Genomic DNA, 26,815 nt, shown 5'->3' with positions numbered 1-26,815 from the left:
TTTGATGGCATTTTAGCATGTAAGTTTTTGTTTTTAGCTGCCAAAAGCTAATTGGTTCCACCTGGAGTCAAATACTCCACACATTCGAGTTTTCTAGGAAGAAAGCTTCAGAAACCTGAGAAAACATGATATTTCTTTCTGTAAACATGACATTGGATGCATTTGCCAAACAGGAAGATTGTGATCTTCTCCAAAACCACATTCACGGTGATTTTTGGTTAAATTTCACCCGAAATCCACAACAATTTGTCCAGATACTTATGATTAAAACAAAACTATCTGGTGATTTGTAGCTATCTCAATCCCAGATCTTGCTACAGCCTCTTTGTTTGTTTGTGTTTTCTGGACATTCTCTATGGACTTTACGGTTTTGAATGCATTTTAGCATGTAAGTTTTTGTTTTTAGCTGCCAAACGCTAATTGGTTCCACCTGGAGTCAAATACTCCACACATTCGAGTTTTTTAGGAAGAAAGCTTCAGAAACCTGAGAAAATATGATATTTTTCTTTGTAAACATGACATTGGATGCATTTGCCGAACACGATGATTGTGGTATTCTCCAAAACCACTTTCACGGAGATTTTTGGTTAAATTTCACCGGAAATCCACAACAATTTGTCCAAATACTCCTGGATGAAAACCAAAAGCTATCTGGTGTGTTGTGGCTATCTCAATCCCAGATCTTGCTACAACTTCTGTTTTTGTTTGTGTTTTCTGGACATTCTCTATGGACTTTACGGTTTTGAATGCATTTTAGCATGTAGTTTCTGTTTTTAGCTGCCAAAAGCTAATTGATTCCACCTTGAGTCAAATACTCCACACATTCGAGTTTTCTAGGAAGAAAGCTTCAGAAACCTGAGAAAACATGATATTTCTTTCTGTAAACATGACATTGGATGCATTTGCCAAACAGGAAGATTGTGCTTTTCTCCAAAACCACTTTCACGGTGATTTTTGGTTAAATTTCACCCGAAATCCACAACAATTTGTCCAGATACTTATGAATAAAACAAAACTATCTGGTGATTTGTAGCTATCTCAATCCCAGATCTTGCTACAGCCTCTGTGTGTGTTTGTGTTTTCTGTATATTCTCTATGGACTTTAAGGTTTTGAATGCATTTTAGCAGGTCCCTTTTTGTTTTCTGCTGGCAAACGCTGATTGGTTACCTGGAGTCAAATACTCCACACATTCGAGTTTTCTAGGAAGAAAGCTTCAGAAACCTGAGAAAACATGATATTTCTTTCTGTAAACATGACATTGGATGCATTTGCTGAACAGGAAGATTGTGCTTTTCTCAAAAACCACTTTCATGGTGATTTTTGGTTAAATTTCACCCAAAATACACAACAATTTGTCCAGATACTCCTGGATGAAAACAAAACTATCTGGTGATTTGTAGCTATCTCAATCCCAGATCTTGCTACAGCCTCTGTGTGTGTTTGTGTTTTCTGGACATTCTCTATGGACTTTAAGGTTTTGAATGCATTTTAGCATGTAAGTTTTTGTTTTTAGCTGCCAAACGCTAATTGGTTCCACCTGGAGTCAAATACTCCACACATTCGAGTTTTTTAGGAAGAAAGCTTCAGAAACCTGAGAATACATGATATTTGTATTTGTAAACATGACATTGGATGCATTTGCCGAACAGGAAGATTGTGCTTATCTCCAAAACCACTTTCACGGAGATTTTTGGTTAAATTTCACCGGAAATCCACAACAATTTGTCCAGATACTCCTGGATGAAAACAAAACTATCTGGTGATTTGTAGCTATGTCAATCACAGATCTTGCTACAGCCTCTGTGTGTGTTTGTGTTTTCTGGATATTCTCTATGGACTTTAAGGTTATGAATGCATTTTAGCAGGACCCATTTTGTTTTCTGCTGTCGAACGCTAATTGGTTCCACCTGGAGTCAAATCCTCCACACATTCGAGTTTTCTAGGAAGAAAGCTTCAGAAACCTGACAAAACATGATATTTGTATTTGTAAACATGACATTGGATGCATTTCCCGAACGGGATGATTGTGCTTTTCTCCAAAACCACTTTCACTGAGATTTTTGGTTAAATTTCATCCAAAATCCACAACAATTTGTCCAGATACTCCTGGATGAAAACAAAACGATCTGGTGTGTTGTGGCTATCTCAATCCCAGATCTTGCTACAGCCTCTGTGTGTGTTTGTGTTTTCTGGACATTCTCTATGGACTTTAAGGTTTTGAATGAATTTTAGCATGTAAGTTTTTGTTTTTAGCTGAAAAAAGCTAATTGGTTCCACCTGGAGTCAAATACTCCACACGTTCGAGTTTTCTAGGAAGAAAGCTTCAGAAACCTGAGAAAACATGATATTTCTTTCTGTAAACATGACATTGAATGCATTTGCCAAACAGGAACATTGTGATTTCCTCCAAAACCACTTTCACGGTGATTTTTGGTTAAATTTCACCCGAAATCCACAACAATTTGTCCAGATACTCCTGGATGAAAACAAAACTATCTGGTGATTTGTAGCTATGTCAATCACAGATCTTGCTACAGCCTCGGTGTGTGTTTGTGTTTTCTGGATATTCTCTATGGACTTTACGGTTCTGAATGCATTTTAGCAGGACCCATTTTGTTTTCTGCTGGCGAACGCTAATTGGTTCCACCTGGAGTCAAATCCTCCACACATTCGAGTTTTCTAGGAAGAAAGCTTCAGAAACCTGAGAAAACATGATATTTCTTTCTGTAAACATGACATTGGATGCATTTGCAGAACAGGAAGATTGTGATTTTCTCCAAAACTACTTTCACGGTGATTTTTGGTTAAATTTCACCCGAAATCCACAACAATTTGTCCAGATACTCCTGGATGAAAACAAAACTATCTGGTGATTTGTAGCTATGTCAATCACAGATCTTGCTACAGCCTCTGTGTGTGTTTGTGTTTTCTGGATATTCTCTATGGACTTTAAGGTTTTGATGGCATTTTAGCAGGACCCATTTTGTTTTCTGCTGGCGAACGCTAATTGGTTCCACCTGGAGTCAAATACTCCACACATTCGAGTTTTCTAGGAAGAAAGCTTCAGAAACCTGAGAAAACATGATATTTTTATTTGTAAACATGACATTGGATACATTTCCTGAACCGGATGATTGTGCTTTTCTCCAAAACCACTTTCACGGAGATTTTTGGTTAAATTTCATCCGAAATCCACAACAATTTGTCCAGATACTCCTGGATGAAAACAAAACTATCTGGTGTGTTGTGGCTATCTCAATCCCAGATCTTGCTACAACTTCTGTTTTTGTTTGTGTTTTCTGGACATTCTCTATGGACTTTACGGTTTTGAATGCATTTTAGCATGTAAGTTTTTGTTTATAGCTGCCAAAAGCTAATTGATTCCACCTTGAGTCAAATACTCCACACATTCGAGTTTTCTAGGAAGAAAGCTTCAGAAACCTGAGAAAACATGATATTTCTTTCTGTAAACATGACATTGGATGCATTTGCCGAACAGGAAGATTGTGCTTTTCTCCAAAACTGCTTTCACGGTGATTTTTGGTTAAATTTCACCTAAAATCCACAACAATTTGTCCAGATACTCCTGGATGAAAACCAAAAACTATCTGGTGATTTGTCGCTATGTCAATCACAGATCTTGCTACAGCCTCTGTGTGTGTTTGTGTTTTCTGGATATTCTCTATGGACTTTAAGGTTTTGATTGCATTTTAGCAGGACCCTGTTTGTTTTCTGCTGGCAAACGCTAATTGGTTCCACCTGGAGTCAAATACTCCACACATTTGAGTTTTCTAGGAAGAAAGCTTCAGAAACCTGAGAAAACATGATATTTCTTTCTGTAAACATGACATTGGATGCATTTGCCAAACAGGAAGATTGTGATCTTCTCCAAAACCGCATTCACGGTGATTTTTGGTTAAATTTCACCCGAAATCCACAACAATTTGTCCAGATACTTATGATTAAAACAAAACTATCTGGTGATTTGTAGCTATCTCAATCCCAGATCTTGCTACAGCCTCTGTGTGTGTTTGTGTTTTCTGGATATTCTCTATGGACTTTAAGGTTTTGAATGCATTTTAGCAGGTCCCTTTTTGTTTTCTGCTGGCAAACGCTGATTGGTTACCTGGAATCAAATACTCCACACATTCGAGTTTTCTAGGAAGAAACCTTCAGAAACCTGAGAAAACATGATATTTGTATTTGTATACATGACATTCGATGCATTTGCCGAACAGGAAGATTGTGATTTCTCCAAAACCACTTTCACGGTGATTTTTCGTTAAATTTCACCCAAAATACACAACAATTTGTCCAGATACTCCTGGATGAAAAGAAAACTATCTGGTGTGTTGTGGCTATCTCAATCCCAGATCTTGCTACAGCCTCTGTGTGTGTTTGTGTTTTCTGGACATTCTCTATGGACTTTAAGGTTTTGATGGCATTTTAGCATGTAAGTTTTTGTTTTTAGCTGCCAAAAGCTAATTGGTTCCACCTGGAGTCAAATACTCCACACATTCGAGTTTTCTAGGAAGAAAGCTTCAGAAACCTGAGAAAACATGATATTTCTTTCTGTAAACATGACATTGGATGCATTTGCCGAACAGGAAGATTGTGCTTTTCTCCAAAACTGCTTTCACGGTGATTTTTGGTTAAATTTCACCTGAAATCCACAACAATTTGTCCAGATACTCCTGGATGAAAACCAAAAACTATCTGGTGATTTGTCGCTATGTAAATCACAGATCTTGCTACAGCCTCTGTGTGTGTTTGTGTTTTCTGGATATTCTCTATGGACTTTAAGGTTTTGATTGCATTTTAGCAGGACCCTGTTTGTTTTCTGCTGGCAAACGCTAATTGGTTCCACCTGGAGTCAAATACTCCACACATTTGATTTTCTAGGAAGAAAGCTTCAGAAACCTGAGAAAACATGATATTTGTATTTGTAAACATGACATTGGATGCATTTTCCGAACAGGAAGATTGTGATTTTCTCCAAAACCACTTTCACGGTGATTTTTGGTTAAATTTCACCGGAAATCCACAACAATTAGTCTGGATACTCCTGGATGCAAACAAAACTATCTGGTGTGTTGTGGCTATCTCAATCCCAGATCTTGCTACAGCCTCTGTGTGTGTTTGAGTTTTCTGGACATTCTCTATGGACTTTAAGGTTTTGAATGCATTTTAGCATGTAAGTTTTTGTTTTTAGCTGCCAAAAGCTAATTGGTTCCACCTGGAGTCAAATACTCCACACATTCGAGTTTTCTAGGAAGAAAGCTTCAGAAACCTGAGTAAACATGATATTTCTTTCTGTAAACATGACATTGGATGCATTTGCTGAACAGGAAGATTGTGCTTTTCTCAAAAACCACTTTCATGGTGATTTTTGGTTAAATTTCACCCAAAATACACAACAATTTGTCCAGATACTCCTGGATGAAAACAAAACTATCTGGTGATTGGTAGCCATCTCAATTCCAGATCTTGCTACAGTCTCTTTGTTTGTTTGTGTTTTCTGGACATTCTCTATGGACTTTACGGTTTTGAATGCATTTTAGCATGTAAGTTTTTGTTTTTAGCTGCCAAACGCTAATTGGTTCCACCTGGAGTCAAATACTCCACACATTCGAGTTTTTTAGGAAGAAAGCTTCAGAAACCTGAGAAAATATGATATTTTTATTCGTAAACATGACATTGGATGCATTTGCCGAACAGGAAGATTGTGCTTTTCTCAAAAACCACTTTCATGGTGATTTTTGGTTAAATTTCACCGGAAATCCACAACAATTTGTCCAGATACTCCTGGATGAGAACAAAACTATCTGGTGATTTGTAGCTATGTCAATCACAGATCTTGCTACAGCCTCGGTGTGTGTTTGTGTTTTCTGGATATTCTCTATGGACTTTAAGGTTATGAATGCATTTTAGCAGGACCCATTTTGTTTTCTGCTGGCGAACGCTAATTGGTTCCACCTGGAGTCAAATACTCCGCACATTCGAATTTTCTAGGAAGAAAGCTTCAGAAACCTGACAAAACATGATATTTTTATTTGTAAACATGACATTGGATACATTTCCTGAACCGGATGATTGTGCTTTTCTCCAAAACCATTTTCACGGAGATTTTTGGTTAAATTTCATCCGAAATCCACAACAATTTGTCCAGATACTCCTGGATGAAAACAAAACTATCTGGTGTGTTGTGGCTATCTCAATCCCAGATCTTGCTACAACTTCTGTTTTTGTTTGTGTTTTCTGGACATTCTCTATGGACTTTACGGTTTTGAATGCATTTTAGCATGTAAGTTTTTGTTTATAGCTGCCAAAAGCTAATTGATTCCACCTTGAGTCAAATACTCCACACATTCGAGTTTTCTAGGAAGAAAGCTTCAGAAACCTGAGAAAACATGATATTTCTTTCTGTAAACATGACATTGGATGCATTTGCCGAACAGGAAGATTGTGCTTTTCTCCAAAACTGCTTTCACGGTGATTTTTGGTTAAATTTCACCTGAAATCCACAACAATTTGTCCAGATACTCCTGGATGAAAACCAAAAACTATCTGGTGATTTGTCGCTATGTAAATCACAGATCTTGCTACAGCCTCTGTGTGTGTTTGTGTTTTCTGGATATTCTCTATGGACTTTAAGGTTTTGATTGCATTTTAGCAGGACCCTGTTTGTTTTCTGCTGGCAAACGCTAATTGGTTCCACCTGGAGTCAAATACTCCACACATTTGAGTTTTCTAGGAAGAAAGCTTCAGAAACCTGAGAAAACATGATATTTCTTTCTGTAAACATGACATTGGATGCATTTGCCAAACAGGAAGATTGTGATCTTCTCCAAAACCGCATTCACGGTGATTTTTGGTTAAATTTCACCCGAAATCCACAACAATTTGTCCAGATACTTATGATTAAAACAAAACTATCTGGTGATTTGTAGCTATCTCAATCCCAGATCTTGCTACAGCCTCTGTGTGTGTTTGTGTTTTCTGGATATTCTCTATGGACTTTAAGGTTTTGAATGCATTTTAGCAGGTCCCTTTTTGTTTTCTGCTGGCAAACGCTGATTGGTTACCTGGAATCAAATACTCCACACATTCGAGTTTTCTAGGAAGAAACCTTCAGAAACCTGAGAAAACATGATATTTGTATTTGTATACATGACATTCGATGCATTTGCCGAACAGGAAGATTGTGATTTCTCCAAAACCACTTTCACGGTGATTTTTCGTTAAATTTCACCCAAAATACACAACAATTTGTCCAGATACTCCTGGATGAAAAGAAAACTATCTGGTGTGTTGTGGCTATCTCAATCCCAGATCTTGCTACAGCCTCTGTGTGTGTTTGTGTTTTCTGGACATTCTCTATGGACTTTAAGGTTTTGATGGCATTTTAGCATGTAAGTTTTTGTTTTTAGCTGCCAAAAGCTAATTGGTTCCACCTGGAGTCAAATACTCCACACATTCGAGTTTTCTAGGAAGAAAGCTTCAGAAACCTGAGAAAACATGATATTTCTTTCTGTAAACATGACATTGGATGCATTTGCCGAACAGGAAGATTGTGCTTTTCTCCAAAACTGCTTTCACGGTGATTTTTGGTTAAATTTCACCTGAAATCCACAACAATTTGTCCAGATACTCCTGGATGAAAACCAAAAACTATCTGGTGATTTGTCGCTATGTAAATCACAGATCTTGCTACAGCCTCTGTGTGTGTTTGTGTTTTCTGGATATTCTCTATGGACTTTAAGGTTTTGATTGCATTTTAGCAGGACCCTGTTTGTTTTCTGCTGGCAAACGCTAATTGGTTCCACCTGGAGTCAAATACTCCACACATTTGAGTTTTCTAGGAAGAAAGCTTCAGAAACCTGAGAAAACATGATATTTGTATTTGTAAACATGACATTGGATGCATTTTCCGAACAGGAAGATTGTGATTTTCTCCAAAACCACTTTCACGGTGATTTTTGGTTAAATTTCACCGGAAATCCACAACAATTAGTCTGGATACTCCTGGATGCAAACAAAACTATCTGGTGTGTTGTGGCTATCTCAATCCCAGATCTTGCTACAGCCTCTGTGTGTGTTTGAGTTTTCTGGACATTCTCTATGGACTTTAAGGTTTTGAATGCATTTTAGCATGTAAGTTTTTGTTTTTAGCTGCCAAAAGCTAATTGGTTCCACCTGGAGTCAAATACTCCACACATTCGAGTTTTCTAGGAAGAAAGCTTCAGAAACCTGAGTAAACATGATATTTCTTTCTGTAAACATGACATTGGATGCATTTGCTGAACAGGAAGATTGTGCTTTTCTCAAAAACCACTTTCATGGTGATTTTTGGTTAAATTTCACCCGAAATACACAACAATTTGTCCAGATACTCCTGGATGAAAACAAAACTATCTGGTGTGTTGTGGCTATCTCAATCCCAGATCTTGCTACAACTTCTGTTTTTGTTTGTGTTTTCTGGACATTCTCTATGGACTTTAAGGTTTTGAATGCATTTTAGCATGTAAGTTTTTGTTTTTAGCTGCCAAATGCTAATTGGTTCCACCTGGAGTCAAATCCTCCACACATTCGAGTTTTCTAGGAAGAAAGCTTCAGAAACCTGAGAAAACATGATATTTCTTTCTGTAAACATGACATTGGATGCATTTGCCAAACAGGAACATTGTGATTTCCTCCAAAACCACTTTCACGGTGATTTTTGGTTAAATTTCACCGGAAATCCACAACAATTTGTCCAGATACTCCTGTATGAAAACAAAACTATCTGGTGTGTTGTGGCTATCTCAATCCCAGATCTTGCTACAGCCTCTGTGTGTGTTTGTGTTTTCTGGACATTCTCTATGGACTTTAAGGTTTTGAATGCATTTTAGTATGTAAGTTTTTGTTTTTAGCTGCCAAACGCTAATTGGTTCCACCTGGAGTCAAATCCTCCACACATTCGAGTTTTCTAGGAAGAAAGCTTCAGAAACCTGAGAAAACATGATATTTGTATTCGTAAACATGACATTGGATGCATTTGCAGAACAGGAACATTGTGCTATTCTCCAAAACCACTTTCGCGGTGATTTTTGGTTAAATTTCACCCGAAATACACAACAATTTGTCCAGATACTCCTGGATGAAAACAAAACGATCTGGTGTGTTGTGGCTATCTCAATCCCAGATCTTGCTACAGCCTCTGTGTGTGTTTGTGTTTTCTGGACATTCTCTATGGACTTTAAGGTTTTGAATGAATTTTAGCATGTAAGTTTTTGTTTTTAGCTGAAAAAAGCTAATTGGTTCCACCTGGAGTCAAATCCTCCGCACGTTCGAGTTTTCTAGGAAGAAAGCTTCAGAAACCTGAGAAAACATGATATTTCTTTCTGTAAACATGACATTGAATGCATTTGCCAAACAGGAACATTGTGATTTCCTCCAAAACCACTTTCACGGTGATTTTTGGTTAAATTTCACCGGAAATCCACAACAATTTGTCCAGATACTCCTGTATGAAAACAAAACTATCTGGTGTGTTGTGCCTATCTCAATCCCAGATCTTGCTACAGCCTCTGTGTGTGTTTCTGTTTTCTGGATATTCTCTATGGACTTTAAGGTTTTGAATGCATTTTAGCAGGACCCTTTTTGTTTTCTGCTGGCAAACGCTAATTGGTTCCACCTGGAGTCAAATCCTCCACACATTCGAGTTTTCTAGGAAGAAAGCTTCAGAAACCTGAGAAAACATGATATTTCTTTCTGTAAACATGACATTGGATGCATTTGCAGAACAGGAAGATTGTGATTTTCTCCAAAACTACTTTCACGGTGATTTTTGGTTAAATTTCACCCGAAATCCACAACAATTTGTCCAGATACTCCTGGATGAAAACAAAACTATCTGGTGATTTGTAGCTATGTCAATCACAGATCTTGCTACAGCCTCTGTGTGTGTTTGTGATTTCTGGATATTCTCTATGGACTTTAAGGTTTTGATGGCATTTTAGCAGGACCCATTTTGTTTTCTGCTGGCGAACGCTAATTGGTTCCACCTGGAGTCAAATACTCCACACATTCGAGTTTTCTAGGAAGAAAGCTTCAGAAACCTGAGAAAACATGATATTTTTATTTGTAAACATGACATTGGATACATTTCCTGAACCGGATGATTGTGCTTTTCTCCAAAACCACTTTCACGGAGATTTTTGGTTAAATTTCATCCGAAATCCACAACAATTTGTCCAGATACTCCTGGATGAAAACAAAACTATCTGGTGTGTTGTGGCTATCTCAATCCCAGATCTTGCTACAACTTCTGTTTTTGTTTGTGTTTTCTGGACATTCTCTATGGACTTTACGGTTTTGAATGCATTTTAGCATGTAAGTTTTTGTTTATAGCTGCCAAAAGCTAATTGGTTCCACCTTGAGTCAAATACTCCACACATTCGAGTTTTCTAGGAAGAAAGCTTCAGAAACCTGAGAAAACATGATATTTCTTTCTGTAAACATGACATTGGATGCATTTGCCGAACAGGAAGATTGTGCTTTTCTCCAAAACTGCTTTCACGGTGATTTTTGGTTAAATTTCACCTGAAATCCACAACAATTAGTCTGGATACTCCTGGACGAAAACCAAAAACTATCTGGTGATTTGTCGCTATGTAAATCACAGATCTTGCTACAGCCTCTTGGTTTGTTTGAGTTTTCTGGACATTCTCTATGGACTTTAAGGTTTTGAATGCATTTTAGCAGGACCCATTTTGTTTTCTGCTGGCGAACGCTAATTGGTTCCACCTGGAGTCAAATCCTCCACACATTCGAGTTTTCTAGGAAGAAAGCTTCAGAAACCTGAGAAAACATGATATTTTTATTTGTAAACATGACATTGGATACATTTCCTGAACCGGATGATTGTGCTTTTCTCCAAAACCACTTTCACGGAGATTTTTGGTTAAATTTCATCCAAAATCCACAACAATTTGTCCAGATACTCCTGGATGAAAACAAAACTATCTGGTGTGTTGTGGCTATCTCAATCCCAGATCTTGCTACAACTTCTGTTTTTGTTTGTGTTTTCTGGACATTCTCTATGGACTTTACGGTTTTGAATGCATTTTAGCATGTAAGTTTTTGTTTATAGCTGCCAAAAGCTAATTGATTCCACCTTGAGTCAAATACTCCACACATTCGAGTTTTCTAGGAAGAAAGCTTCAGAAACCTGAGAAAACATGATATTTCTTTCTGTAAACATGACATTGGATGCATTTGCCAAACAGGAAGATTGTGATCTTCTCCAAAACCACATTCACGGTGATTTTTGGTTAAATTTCACCCGAAATCCACAACAATTTGTCCAGATACTTATGATTAAAACAAAACTATCTGGTGATTTGTAGCTATCTCAATCCCAGATCTTGCTACAGCCTCTGTGTGTGTTTGTGTTTTCTGGATATTCTCTATGGACTTTAAGGTTTTGAATGCATTTTAGCAGGTCCCTTTTTGTTTTCTGCTGGCAAACGCTGATTGGTTACCTGGAATCAAATACTCCACACATTCGAGTTTTCTAGGAAGAAACCTTCAGAAACCTGAGAAAACATGATATTTTTATTTGTAAACATGACATTCGATGCATTTGCCGAACAGGAAGATTGTGATTTCTCCAAAACCACTTTCACGGTGATTTTTCGTTAAATTTCACCCAAAATACACAACAATTTGTCCAGATACTCCTGGATGAAAAGAAAACTATCTGGTGTGTTGTGGCTATCTCAATCCCAGATCTTGCTACAGCCTCTGTGTGTGTTTGTGTTTTCTGGACATTCTCTATGGACTTTAAGGTTTTGAATGCATTTTAGTATGTAAGTTTTTGTTTTTAGCTGCCAAACGCTAATTGGTTCCACCTGGAGTCAAATCCTCCACACATTCGAGTTTTCTAGGAAGAAAGCTTCAGAAACCTGAGAAAACATGATATTTGTATTTGTAAACATGACATTGGATGCATTTGCGGAACAGGAACATTGTGCTATTCTCCAAAACCACTTTCGCGGTGATTTTTGGTTAAATTTCACCCGAAATACACAACAATTTGTCCAGATACTCCTGGATGAAAACAAAACGATCTGGTGTGTTGTGGCTATCTCAATCCCAGATCTTGCTACAGCCTCTGTGTGTGTTTGTGTTTTCTGGACATTCTCTATGGACTTTAAGGTTTTGAATGAATTTTAGCATGTAAGTTTTTGTTTTTAGCTGAAAAAAGCTAATTGGTTCCACCTGGAGTCAAATACTCCACACGTTCGAGTTTTCTAGGAAGAAAGCTTCAGAAACCTGAGAAAACATGATATTTCTTTCTGTAAACATGACATTGAATGCATTTGCCAAACAGGAACATTGTGATTTCCTCCAAAACCACTTTCACGGTGATTTTTGGTTAAATTTCACCCGAAATCCACAACAATTTGTCCAGATACTCCTGTATGAAAACAAAACTATCTGGTGTGTTGTGCCTATCTCAATCCCAGATCTTGCTACAGCCTCTGTGTGTGTTTCTGTTTTCTGGATATTCTCTATGGACTTTAAGGTTTTGAATGCATTTTAGCAGGACCCTTTTTGTTTTCTGCTGGCAAACGCTAATTGGTTCCACCTGGAGTCAAATACTCCACACATTCGAGTTTTCTAGGAAGAAAGCTTCAGAAACCTGAGAAAACATGATATTTCTTTCTGTAAACATGACATTGGATGCATTTGCTGAACAGGAAGATTGTGCTTTTCTCAAAAACCACTTTCATGGTGATTTTTGGTTAAATTTCACCCGAAATGCACAACAATTTGTCCAGATACTCCTGGATGAAAACAAAAGTATCTGGTGATTTGTAGCTATCTCAATCCCAGATCTTGCTACAGCCTCTTTGTTTGTTTGTGTTTTCTGGACATTCTCTATGGACTTTAAGGTTTTGAATGCATTTTAGCATGTAAGTTTTTGTTTTTAGCTGCCAAACGCTAATTGCTTCCACCTGGAGTCAAATACTCCACACATTCGAGTTTTTTAGGAAGAAAGCTTCAGAAACCTGAGAAAATATGATATTTTTATTCGTAAACATGACATTGGATGCATTTGCCGAACAGGAAGATTGTGCTTTTCTCCAAAACCACTTTCACGGTGATTTTTGGTTAAATTTCACCCGAAATCCACAACAATTTGTCCAGATACTTATGAATAAAACAAAACTATCTGGTGATTTGTAGCTATCTCAATCCCAGATCTTGCTACAGCCTCTGTGTGTGTTTGTGTTTTCTGGATATTCTCTATGGACTTTAAGGTTTTGAATGCATTTTAGCAGGTCCCTTTTTGTTTTCTGCTGGCAAACGCTGATTGGTTACCTGGAATCAAATACTCCACACATTCGAGTTTTCTAGGAAGAAAGCTCCAGAGACCTGAGAAAACATGATATTTGTATTTGTATACATGACATTCGATGCATTTGCCGAACAGGAAGATTGTGATTTCTCCAAAACCACTTTCACGGTGATTTTTCGTTAAATTTCACCCAAAATACACAACAATTTGTCCAGATACTCCTGGATGAAAAGAAAACTATCTGGTGTGTTGTGGCTATCTCAATCCCAGATCTTGCTACAGCCTCTGTGTGTGTTTGTGTTTTCTGGACATTCTCTATGGACTTTAAGGTTTTGAATGCATTTTAGCATGTAAGTTTTTGTTTTTAGCTGCCAAAAGCTAATTGGTTCCACCTGGAGTCAACTACTCCACACATTCGAGTTTTCTAGGAAGAAAGCTTCAGAAACCTGAGAAAACATGATATTTCTTTCTGTAAACATGACATTGGATGCATTTGCCGAACAGGAAGATTGTGCTTTTCTCCAAAACTGCTTTCACGGTGATTTTTGGTTAAATTTCACCTGAAATCCACAACAATTTGTCCAGATACTCCTGGATGAAAACCAAAAACTATCTGGTGATTTGTCGCTATGTAAATCACAGATCTTGCTACAGCCTCTGTGTGTGTTTGTGTTTTCTGGATATTCTCTATGGACTTTAAGGTTTTGATTGCATTTTAGCAGGACCCTGTTTGTTTTCTGCTGGCGAACGCTAATTGGTTCCACCTGGAGTCAAATACTCCACACATTTGAGTTTTCTAGGAAGAAAGCTTCAGAAACCTGAGAAAACATGATATTTGTATTTGTAAACATGACATTGGATGCATTTTCCGAACAGGAAGATTGTGATTTTCTCCAAAACCACTTTCACGGTGATTTTTGGTTAAATTTCACCGGAAATCCACAACAATTAGTCTGGATACTCCTGGATGCAAACAAAACTATCTGGTGTGTTGTGGCTATCTCAATCCCAGATCTTGCTACAGCCTCTTGGTTTGTTTGAGTTTTCTGGACATTCTCTATGGACTTTAAGGTTTTGATGGCATTTTAGCATGTAAGTTTTTGTTTTTAGCTGAAAAAAGCTAATTGGTTCCACCTGGAGTCAAATACTCCACACATTCGAGTTTTCTAGGAAGAAAGCTTCAGAAACCTGAGTAAACATGATATTTCTTTCTGTAAACATGACATTGGATGCATTTGCTGAACAGGAAGATTGTGCTTTTCTCGAAAACCACTTTCATGGTGATTTTTGGTTAAATTTCACCCAAAATACACAACAATTTGTCCAGATACTCCTGGATGAAAACAAAACTATCTGGTGATTGGTAGCCATCTCAATCCCAGATCTTGCTACAGTCTCTTTGTTTGTTTGTGTTTTCTGGACATTCTCTATGGACTTTACGGTTTTGAATGCATTTTAGCATGTAAGTTTTTGTTTTTAGCTGCCAAACGCTAATTGGTTCCACCTGGAGTCAAATCCTCCACACATTCGAGTTTTTTAGGAAGAAAGCTTCAGAAACCTGAGAAAATATGATATTTTTATTCGTAAACATGACATTGGATGCATTTGCCCAACAGGAAGATTGTGCTTTTCTCCAAAACCACTTTCACGGTGATTTTTGGTTAAATTTCACCCGAAATCCACAACAATTTGTCCAGATACTCCTGGATGAAAACAAAACTATCTGGTGATTTGTAGCTATGTCAATCACAGATCTTGCTACAGCCTCTGTGTGTGTTTGTGTTTTCTGGATATTCTCTATGGACTTTAAGGTTTTGAATGCATTTTAGCAGGACCCATTTTGTTTTCTGCTGGCGAACGCTAATTGGTTCCACCTGGAGTCAAATCCTCCACACATTCGAGTTTTCTAGGAAGAAAGCTTCAGAAACCTGAGAAAACATGATATTTTTATTTGTAAACATGACATTGGATACATTTCCTGAACCGGATGATTGTGCTTTTCTCCAAAACCACTTTCACGGAGATTTTTGGTTAAATTTCATCCGAAATCCACAACAATTTGTCCAGATACTCCTGGATGAAAACAAAACTATCTGGTGTGTTGTGGCTATCTCAATCCCAGATCTTGCTACAACTTCTGTTTTTGTTTGTGTTTTCTGGACATTCTCTATGGACTTTACGGTTTTGAATGCATTTTAGCATGTAAGTTTTTGTTTTTAGCTGCCAAAAGCTAATTGATTCCACCTTGAGTCAAATACTCCACACATTCGAGTTTTCTAGGAAGAAAGCTTCAGAAACCTGAGAAAACATGATATTTCTTTCTGTAAACATGACATTGGATGCATTTGCCAAACAGGAAGATTGTGATCTTCTCCAAAACCACATTCACGGTGATTTTTGGTTAAATTTCACCCGAAATCCACAACAATTTGTCCAGATACTTATGATTAAAACAAAACTATCTGGTGATTTGTAGCTATCTCAATCCCAGATCTTGCTACAGCCTCTTTGTTTGTTTGTGTTTTCTGGACATTCTCTATGGACTTTACGGTTTTGAATGCATTTTAGCATGTAAGTTTTTGTTTTTAGCTGCCAAACGCTAATTGGTTCCACCTGGAGTCAAATACTCCACACATTCGAGTTTTTTAGGAAGAAAGCTTCAGAAACCTGAGAAAATATGATATTTTTCTTTGTAAACATGACATTGGATGCATTTGCCGAACACGATGATTGTGGTATTCTCCAAAACCACTTTCACGGTGATTTTTGGTTAAATTTCACCGGAAATCCACAACAATTTGTCCAAATACTCCTGGATGAAAACCAAAAGCTATCTGGTGTGTTGTGGCTATCTCAATCCCAGATCTTGCTACAACTTCTGTTTTTGTTTGTGTTTTCTGGACATTCTCTATGGACTTTACGGTTTTGAATGCATTTTAGCATGTAGTTTCTGTTTTTAGCTGCCAAAAGCTAATTGATTCCACCTTGAGTCAAATACTCCACACATTCGAGTTTTCTAGGAAGAAAGCTTCAGAAACCTGAGAAAACATGATATTTCTTTCTGTAAACAAGACATTGGATGCATTTGCCAAACAGGAAGATTGTGATCTTCTCCAAAACCACATTCACGGTGATTTTTGGTTAAATTTCACCCGAAATCCACAACAATTTGTCCAGATACTTATGAATAAAACAAAACTATCTGGTGATTTGTAGCTATCTCAATCCCAGATCTTGCTACAGCCTCTGTGTGTGTTTGTGTTTTCTGTATATTCTCTATGGACTTTAAGGTTTTGAATGCATTTTAGCAGGTCCCTTTGTGTTTTCTGCTGGAAAACGCTGATTGGTTACCTGGAGTCAAATACTCCACACATACGAGTTTTCTAGGAAGAAAGCTTCAGAAACCTGAGAAAACATGATATTTCTTTCTGTAAACATGACATTGGATGCATTTGCCGAACAGGAAGATTGTGCTTTTCTCCAAAACCACTTTCACGGAGATTTTTGGTTAAATTTCATCCGAAATCCACAACAATTTGTCCAGATACTCCTGGATGAAAACAAAACTATCTGGTGTGTTGTGGCTATCTCAATCCCAGATCTTGCTACAACTTCTGTTTTTGTTTGTGTTTTCTGGACATTCTCTATGGACTTTACGGTTTTGAATGCATTTTAGCATGTAAGTTTTTGTTTTTAGCTGCCAAACGCTAATTGGTTCCACCTGGAGTCAAATCCTCCACACATTCGAGTTTTCTAGGAAGAAAGCTTCAGAAACCTGAGAAAACGTGATATTTCTTTCTGTAAACATGACATTGGATGCATTTGCCAAACAGGAACATTGTGATTTCCTCCAAAACCACTTTCACGGTGATTTTTGGTTAAATTTCACCCGAAATCCACAACAATTTGTCCAGATACTCCTGTATGAAAACAAAACTATCTGGTGTGTTGTGGCTATCTCAATCCCAGATCTTGCTACAGCCTCTGTGTGTGTTTGTGTTTTCTGGACATTCTCTATGGACTTTAAGGTTTTGAATGCATTTTAGCATGTAAGTTTTTGTTTTTAGCTGCCAAACGCTAATTGGTTCCACCTGGAGTCAAATCCTCCACACATTCGAGTTTTCTAGGAAGAAAGCTTCAGAAACCTGAGAAAACATGATATTTGTATTTGTAAACATGACATTGGATGCATTTGCGGAACAGGAACATTGTGCTATTCTCCAAAACCACTTTCGCGGTGATTTTTGGTTAAATTTCAACCGAAATACACAACAATTTGTCCAGATACTCCTGGATGAAAACAAAACGATCTGGTGTGTTGTGGCTATCTCAATCCCAGATCTTGCTACAGCCTCTGTGTGTGTTTGTGTTTTCTGGACATTCTCTATGGACTTTAAGGTTTTGAATGAATTTTAGCATGTAAGTTTTTGTTTTTAGCTGAAAAAAGCTAATTGGTTCCACCTGGAGTCAAATACTCCACACATTCGAGTTTTCTAGGAAGAAAGCTTCAGAAACCTGAGAAAACATGATATTTCTTTCTGTAAACATGACATTGAATGCATTTGCCAAACAGGAACATTGTGATTTCCTCCAAAACCACTTTCACGGTGATTTTTGGTTAAATTTCACCCGAAATCCACAACAATTTGTCCAGATACTCCTGTATGAAAACAAAACTATCTGGTGTGTTGTGCCTATCTCAATCCCAGATCTTGCTACAGCCTCTGTGTGTGTTTCTGTTTTCTGGATATTCTCTATGGACTTTAAGGTTTTGAATGCATTTTAGCAGGACCCTTTTTGTTTTCTGCTGGCAAACGCTAATTGGTTCCACCTGGAGTCAAATCCTCCACACATTCGAGTTTTCTAGGAAGAAAGCTTCAGAAACCTGAGAAAACATGATATTTCTTTCTGTCAACATGACATTGGATGCATTTGCAGAACAGGAAGATTGTGATTTTCTCCAAAACTACTTTCATGGTGATTTTTGGTTAAATTTCACCCGAAATCCACAACAATTTGTCCAGATACTCCTGGATGAAAACAAAACTATCTGGTGTGTTGTGGCTATCTCAATCCCAGATCTTGCTACAGCCTCTGTGTGTGTTTGTGTTTTCTGGACATTCTCTATGGACTTTAAGGTTTTGAATGCATTTTAGCATGTAAGTTTTTGTTTTCAACTGCCAAAAGCTAATTGGTTCCACCTGGAGTCAAATACGCCACACATTCGAGATTTCTAGGAAGAAAGCTTCAGAAACCTGAGAAAACATGATATTTCTTTCTGTAACCATGACATTGGATGCATTTGCCGAACAGGAAGATTGTGCTTTTCTCCAAAACCACTTTCACGGTGATTTTTGGTTAAATTTCACACAAAATCCACAACAATTTGTCCAAATACTCCTGGATGAAAACCAAAAGCTATCTGGTGATTTGTAGCTATCTCAATCCCAGATCTTGCTACAGCCTCTGTGTGTGTTTGTGTTTTCTGAATATTCTCTATGGACTTTAAGGTTTTGATTGCATTTTAGCAGGACCCTGTTTGTTTTCTGCTGGCAAACGCTAATTGGTTCCACCTGGTGTCAAATACTCCACACATTTGAGTTTTCTAGGAAGAAAGCTTCGGAAACCTGAGAAAACATGATATTTGTATTTGTAAACATGACATTGGATGCATTTTCCGAACAGGAAGATTGTGATTTTCTCCAAAACCACTTTCACGGTGATTTTTGGTTAAATTACACCGGAAATCCACAACAATTAGTCTGGATACTCCTGGATGCAAACAAAACTATCTGGTGTGTTGTGGCTATCTCAATCCCAGATCTTGCTACAGCCTCTTGGTTTGTTTGAGTTTTCTGGACATTCTCTATGGACTTTAAGGTTTTGAATGCATTTTAGCATGTAAGTTTTTGTTTTTAGCTGAAAAAAGCTAATTGGTTCCACCTGGAGTCAAATCCTCCACACATTCGAGTTTTCTAGGAAGAAAGCATCAGAAACCTGAGAAAACATGATATTTCTTTCTGTAAACATGACATTGGATGCATTTGCTGAACAGGAAGATTGTGCTTTTCTCAAAAACCACTTTCATGGTGATTTTTGGTTAAATTTCACCCGAAATGCACAACAATTTGTCCAGATACTCCTGGATGAAAACAAAACTATCTGGTGATTTGTAGCTATCTCAATCCCAGATCTTGCTACAGCCTCTTTGTTTGTTTGTGTTTTCTGGACATTCTCTATGGACTTTAAGGTTTTGAATGCATTTTAGCATGTAAGTTTTTGTTTTTAGCTGCCAAACGCTAATTGCTTCCACCTGGAGTCAAATACTCCACACATTCGAGTTTTTTAGGAAGAAAGCTTCAGAAACCTGAGAAAATATGATATTTTTATTCGTAAACATGACATTGGATGCATTTGCCGAACAGGAAGATTGTGCTTTTCTCCAAAACCACTTTCACGGTGATTTTTGGTTAAATTTCACCCGAAATCCACAACAATTTGTCCAGATACTCCTGGATGAAAACAAAACTATCTGGTGATTTGTAGCTATGTCAATCACAGATCTTGCTACAGCCTCTGTGTGTGTTTGTGTTTTCTGGATATTCTCTATGGACTTTAAGGTTTTGAATGCATTTTAGCAGGACCCATTTTGTTTTCTGCTGCCGAACGCTAATTGGTTCCACCTGGAGTCAAATCCTCCACACATTCGAGTTTTCTAGGAAGAAAGCTTCAGAAACCTGAGAAAACAGGATATTTTTATTTGTAAACATGACATTGGATACATTTCCTGAACCGGATGATTGTGCTTTTCTCCAAAACCACTTTCACGGAGATTTTTGGTTAAATTTCATCCGAAATCCACAACAATTTGTCCAGATACTCCTGGATGAAAACAAAACGATCTGGTGTGTTGTGGCTATCTCAATCCCAGATCTTGCTACAGCCTCTGTGTGTGTTTGTGTTTTCTGGATATTCTCTATGGACTTTAAGGTTTTGAATGCATTTTAGCAGGTCCCTTTTTCTTTTCTGCTGGCAAACGCTGATTGGTTACCTGGAGTCAAATACTCCACACATTCGAGTTTTCTAGGAAGAAAGCTTCAGAAACCTGAGAAAACATGATATTTGTATTTGTATATATGACATTCGATGCATTTGCCGAACAGGAAGATTGTGATTTCTCCAAAACCACTTTCACGGTGATTTTTCGTTAAATTTCACCCAAAATACACAACAATTTGTCCAGATACTCCTGGATGAAAAGAAAACTATCTGGTGTGTTGTGGCTATCTCAATCCCAGATCTTGCTACAGCCTCTTTGTTTGTTTGTGTTTTCTGGACATTCTCTATGGACTTTACGGTTTTGAATGCATTTTAGCATGTAAGTTTTTGTTTTTAGCTGCCAAAAGCTAATTGATTCCACCTTGAGTCAAATACTCCACACATTCGAGTTTTCTAGGAAGAAAGCTTCAGAAACCTGAGAAAACATGATATTTCTTTCTGTAAACATGACATTGGATGCATTTGCCAAACAGGAAGATTGTGATCTTCTCCAAAACCACATTCACGGTGATTTTTGGTTAAATTTCACCCGAAATCCACAACAATTTGTCCAGATACTTATGATTAAAACAAAACTATCTGGTGATTTGTAGCTATCTCAATCCCAGATCTTGCTACAGCCTCTTTGTTTGTTTGTGTTTTCTGGACATTCTCTATGGACTTTACGGTTTTGAATGCATTTTAGCATGTAAGTTTTTGTTTTTAGCTGCCAAACGCTAATTGGTTCCACCTGGAGTCAAATACTCCACACATTCGAGTTTTTTAGGAAGAAAGCTTCAGAAACCTGAGAAAATATGATATTTTTCTTTGTAAACATGACATTGGATGCATTTGCCGAACACGATGATTGTGGTATTCTCCAAAACCACTTTCACGGAGATTTTTGGTTAAATTTCACCGGAAATCCACAACAATTTGTCCAAATACTCCTGGATGAAAACCAAAAGCTATCTGGTGTGTTGTGTCTATCTCAATCCCAGATCTTGCTACAACTTCTGTTTTTGTTTGTGTTTTCTGGACATTCTCTATGGACTTTACGGTTTTGAATGCATTTTAGCATGTAGTTTCTGTTTTTAGCTGCCAAAAGCTAATTGATTCCACCTTGAGTCAAATACTCCACACATTCGAGTTTTCTAGGAAGAAAGCTTCAGAAACCTGAGAAAACATGATATTTCTTTCTGTAAACAAGACATTGGATGCATTTGCCAAACAGGAAGATTGTGATCTTCTCCAAAACCACATTCACGGTGATTTTTGGTTAAATTTCACCCGAAATCCACAACAATTTGTCCAGATACTTATGAATAAAACAAAACTATCTGGTGATTTGTAGCTATCTCAATCCCAGATCTTGCTACAGCCTCTGTGTGTGTTTGTGTTTTCTGTATATTCTCTATGGACTTTAAGGTTTTGAATGCATTTTAGCAGGTCCCTTTGTGTTTTCTGCTGGAAAACGCTGATTGGTTACCTGGAGTCAAATACTCCACACATACGAGTTTTCTAGGAAGAAAGCTTCAGAAACCTGAGAAAACATGATATTTCTTTCTGTAAACATGACATTGGATGCATTTGCCGAACAGGAAGATTGTGCTTTTCTCCAAAACCACTTTCACGGAGATTTTTGGTTAAATTTCATCCGAAATCCACAACAATTTGTCCAGATACTCCTGGATGAAAACAAAACTATCTGGTGTGTTGTGGCTATCTCAATCCCAGATCTTGCTACAACTTCTGTTTTTGTTTGTGTTTTCTGGACATTCTCTATGGACTTTACGGTTTTGAATGCATTTTAGCATGTAAGTTTTTGTTTTTAGCTGCCAAACGCTAATTGGTTCCACCTGGAGTCAAATCCTCCACACATTCGAGTTTTCTAGGAAGAAAGCTTCAGAAACCTGAGAAAACATGATATTTGTATTTGTAAACATGACATTGGATGCATTTGCGGAACAGGAACATTGTGCTATTCTCCAAAACCACTTTCGCGGTGATTTTTGGTTAAATTTCACCCGAAATACACAACAATTTGTCCAGATACTCCTGGATGAAAACAAAACGATCTGGTGTGTTGTGGCTATCTCAATCCCAGATCTTGCTACAGCCTCTGTGTGTGTTTGTGTTTTCTGGACATTCTCTATGGACTTTAAGGTTTTGAATGAATTTTAGCATGTAAGTTTTTGTTTTTAGCTGAAAAAAGCTAATTGGTTCCACCTGGAGTCAAATACTCCACACGTTCGAGTTTTCTAGGAAGAAAGCTTCAGAAACCTGAGAAAACATGATATTTCTTTCTGTAAACATGACATTGAATGCATTTGCCAAACAGGAACATTGTGATTTCCTCCAAAACCACTTTCACGGTGATTTTTGGTTAAATTTCACCCGAAATCCACAACAATTTGTCCAGATACTCCTGTATGAAAACAAAACTATCTGGTGTGTTGTGCCTATCTCAATCCCAGATCTTGCTACAGCCTCTGTGTGTGTTTCTGTTTTCTGGATATTCTCTATGGACTTTAAGGTTTTGAATGCATTTTAGCAGGACCCTTTTTGTTTTCTGCTGGCAAACGCTAATTGGTTCCACCTGGAGTCAAATCCTCCACACATTCGAGTTTTCTAGGAAGAAAGCTTCAGAAACCTGAGAAAACATGATATTTCTTTCTGTCAACATGACATTGGATGCATTTGCAGAACAGGAAGATTGTGATTTTCTCCAAAACTACTTTCACGGTGATTTTTGGTTAAATTTCACCCGAAATCCACAACAATTTGTCCAGATACTCCTGGATGAAAACAAAACTATCTGGTGTGTTGTGGCTATCTCAATCCCAGATCTTGCTACAGCCTCTGTGTGTGTTTGTGTTTTCTGGACATTCTCTATGGACTTTAAGGTTTTGAATGCATTTTAGCATGTAAGTTTTTGTTTTCAACTGCCAAAAGCTAATTGGTTCCACCTGGAGTCAAATACGCCACACATTCGAGATTTCTAGGAAGAAAGCTTCAGAAACCTGAGAAAACATGATATTTCTTTCTGTAACCATGACATTGGATGCATTTGCCGAACAGGAAGATTGTGCTTTTCTCCAAAACCACTTTCACGGTGATTTTTGGTTAAATTTCACACAAAATCCACAACAATTTGTCCAAATACTCCTGGATGAAAACCAAAAGCTATCTGGTGATTTGTAGCTATCTCAATCCCAGATCTTGCTACAGCCTCTGTGTGTGTTTGTGTTTTCTGAATATTCTCTATGGACTTTAAGGTTTTGATTGCATTTTAGCAGGACCCTGTTTGTTTTCTGCTGGCAAACGCTAATTGGTTCCACCTGGTGTCAAATACTCCACACATTTGAGTTTTCTAGGAAGAAAGCTTCGGAAACCTGAGAAAACATGATATTTGTATTTGTAAACATGACATTGGATGCATTTTCCGAACAGGAAGATTGTGATTTTCTCCAAAACCACTTTCACGGTGATTTTTGGTTAAATTACACCGGAAATCCACAACAATTAGTCTGGATACTCCTGGATGCAAACAAAACTATCTGGTGTGTTGTGGCTATCTCAATCCCAGATCTTGCTACAGCCTCTTGGTTTGTTTGAGTTTTCTGGACATTCTCTATGGACTTTAAGGTTTTGAATGCATTTTAGCATGTAAGTTTTTGTTTTTAGCTGAAAAAAGCTAATTGGTTCCACCTGGAGTCAAATCCTCCACACATTCGAGTTTTCTAGGAAGAAAGCATCAGAAACCTGAGAAAACATGATATTTCTTTCTGTAAACATGACATTGGATGCATTTGCTGAACAGGAAGATTGTGCTTTTCTCAAAAACCACTTTCATGGTGATTTTTGGTTAAATTTCACCCGAAATACACAACAATTTGTCCAGATACTCCTGGATGAAAACAAAACTATCTGGTGATTTGTAGCTATCTCAATCCCAGATCTTGCTACAGCCTCTTTGTTTGTTTGTGTTTTCTGGACATTCTCTATGGACTTTAGGGTTTTGAATGCATTTTAGCATGTAAGTTTTTGTTTTTAGCTGCCAAACGCTAATTGGTTCCACCTGGAGTCAAATACTCCACACATTCGAGTTTTCTAGGAAGAAAGCTTCAGAAACCTGAGAAAATATGATATTTTTATTCGTAAACATGACATTGGATGCATTTGCCGAACAGGAAGATTGTGCTTTTCTCCAAAACCACTTTCACGGTGATTTTTGGTTAAATTTCACCCGAAATCCACAACAATTTGTCCAGATACTCCTGGATGAAAACAAAACTATCTGGTGATTTGTAGCTATGTCAATCACAGATCTTGCTACAGCCTCTGTGTGTGTTTGTGTTTTCTGGATATTCTCTATGGACTTTAAGGTTTTGAATGCATTTTAGCAGGACCCATTTTGTTTTCTGCTGCCGAACGCTAATTGGTTCCACCTGGAGTCAAATCCTCCACACATTCGAGTTTTCTAGGAAGAAAGCTTCAGAAACCTGAGAAAACATGATATTTTTATTTGTAAACATGACATTGGATACATTTCCTGAACCGGATGATTGTGCTTTTCTCCAAAACCACTTTCACGGAGATTTTTGGTTAAATTTCATCCGAAATCCACAACAATTTGTCCAGATACTCCTGGATGAAAACAAAACGATCTGGTGTGTTGTGGCTATCTCAATCCCAGATCTTGCTACAGCCTCTGTGTGTGTTTGTGTTTTCTGGATATTCTCTATGGACTTTAAGGTTTTGAATGCATTTTAGCAGGTCCCTTTTTGTTTTCTGCTGGCAAACGCTGATTGGTTACCTGGAGTCAAATACTCCACACATTCGAGTTTTCTAGGAAGAAAGCTTCAGAAACCTGAGAAAACATGATATTTGTATTTGTATATATGACATTGGATGCATTTGCCGAACAGGAAGATTGTGATTTCTCCAAAACCACTTTCACGGTGATTTTTCGTTAAATTTCACCCAAAATACACAACAATTTGTCCAGATACTCCTGGATGAAAAGAAAACTATCTGGTGTGTTGTGGCTATCTCAATCCCAGATCTTGCTACAGCCTCTGTGTGTGTTTGTGTTTTCTGGACATTCTCTATGGACTTTAAGGTTTTGATGGCATTTTAGCATGTAAGTTTTTGTTTTTAGCTGCCAAAAGCTAATTGGTTCCACCTGGAGTCAAATACTCCACACATTCGAGTTTTCTAGGAAGAAAGCTTCAGAAACCTGAGAAAACATGATATTTCTTTCTGTAAACATGACATTGGATGCATTTGCCAAACAGGAAGATTGTGATCTTCTCCAAAACCACATTCACGGTGATTTTTGGTTAAATTTCACCCGAAATCCACAACAATTTGTCCAGATACTTATGAATAAAACAAAACTATCTGGTGATTTGTAGCTATCTCAATCCCAGATCTTGCTACAGCCTCTGTGTGTGTTTGTGTTTTCTGGATATTCTCTATGGACTTTAAGGTTTTGAATGCATTTTAGCAGGTCCCTTTTTGTTTTCTGCTGGCAAACGCTGATTGGTTACCTGGAATCAAATACTCCACACATTCGAGTTTTCTAGGAAGAAAGCTCCAGAGACCTGAGAAAACATGATATTTGTATTTGTATACATGACATTCGATGCATTTGCCGAACAGGAAGATTGTGATTTCTCCAAAACCACTTTCACGGTGATTTTTCGTTAAATTTCACCCAAAATACACAACAATTTGTCCAGATACTCCTGGATGAAAAGAAAACTATCTGGTGTGTTGTGGCTATCTCAATCCCAGATCTTGCTACAACTTCTGTTTTTGTTTGTGTTTTCTGGACATTCTCTATGGACTTTACGGTTTTGAATGCATTTTAGCATGTAAGTTTTTGTTTTTAGCTGCCAAACGCTAATTGGTTCCACCTGGAGTCAAATCCTCCACACATTCGAGTTTTCTAGGAAGAAAGCTTCAGAAACCTGAGAAAACATGATATTTCTTTCTGTAAACATGACATTGGATGCATTTGCCAAACAGGAACATTGTGATTTCCTCCAAAACCACTTTCACGGTGATTTTTGGTTAAATTTCACCCGAAATCCACAACAATTTGTCCAGATACTCCTGTATGAAAACAAAACTATCTGGTGTGTTGTGGCTATCTCAATCCCAGATCTTGCTACAGCCTCTGTGTGTGTTTGTGTTTTCTGGACATTCTCTATGGACTTTAAGGTTTTGAATGCATTTTAGTATGTAAGTTTTTGTTTTTAGCTGCCAAACGCTAATTGGTTCCACCTGGAGTCAAATCCTCCACACATTCGAGTTTTCTAGGAAGAAACCTTCAGAAACCTGAGAAAACATGATATTTGTATTTGTAAACATGACATTGGATGCATTTGCGGAACAGGAACATTGTGCTATTCTCCAAA

This window comes from Oryctolagus cuniculus, chromosome 2, assembly GCF_051225735.1.
Source record: "Oryctolagus cuniculus isolate XC-2025 breed Fujian yellow rabbit chromosome 2, ASM5122573v1, whole genome shotgun sequence".
In the NCBI taxonomy this organism is placed as follows: domain Eukaryota; kingdom Metazoa; phylum Chordata; class Mammalia; order Lagomorpha; family Leporidae; genus Oryctolagus; species Oryctolagus cuniculus.
This window is presented reverse-complemented; position numbering follows the sequence as displayed.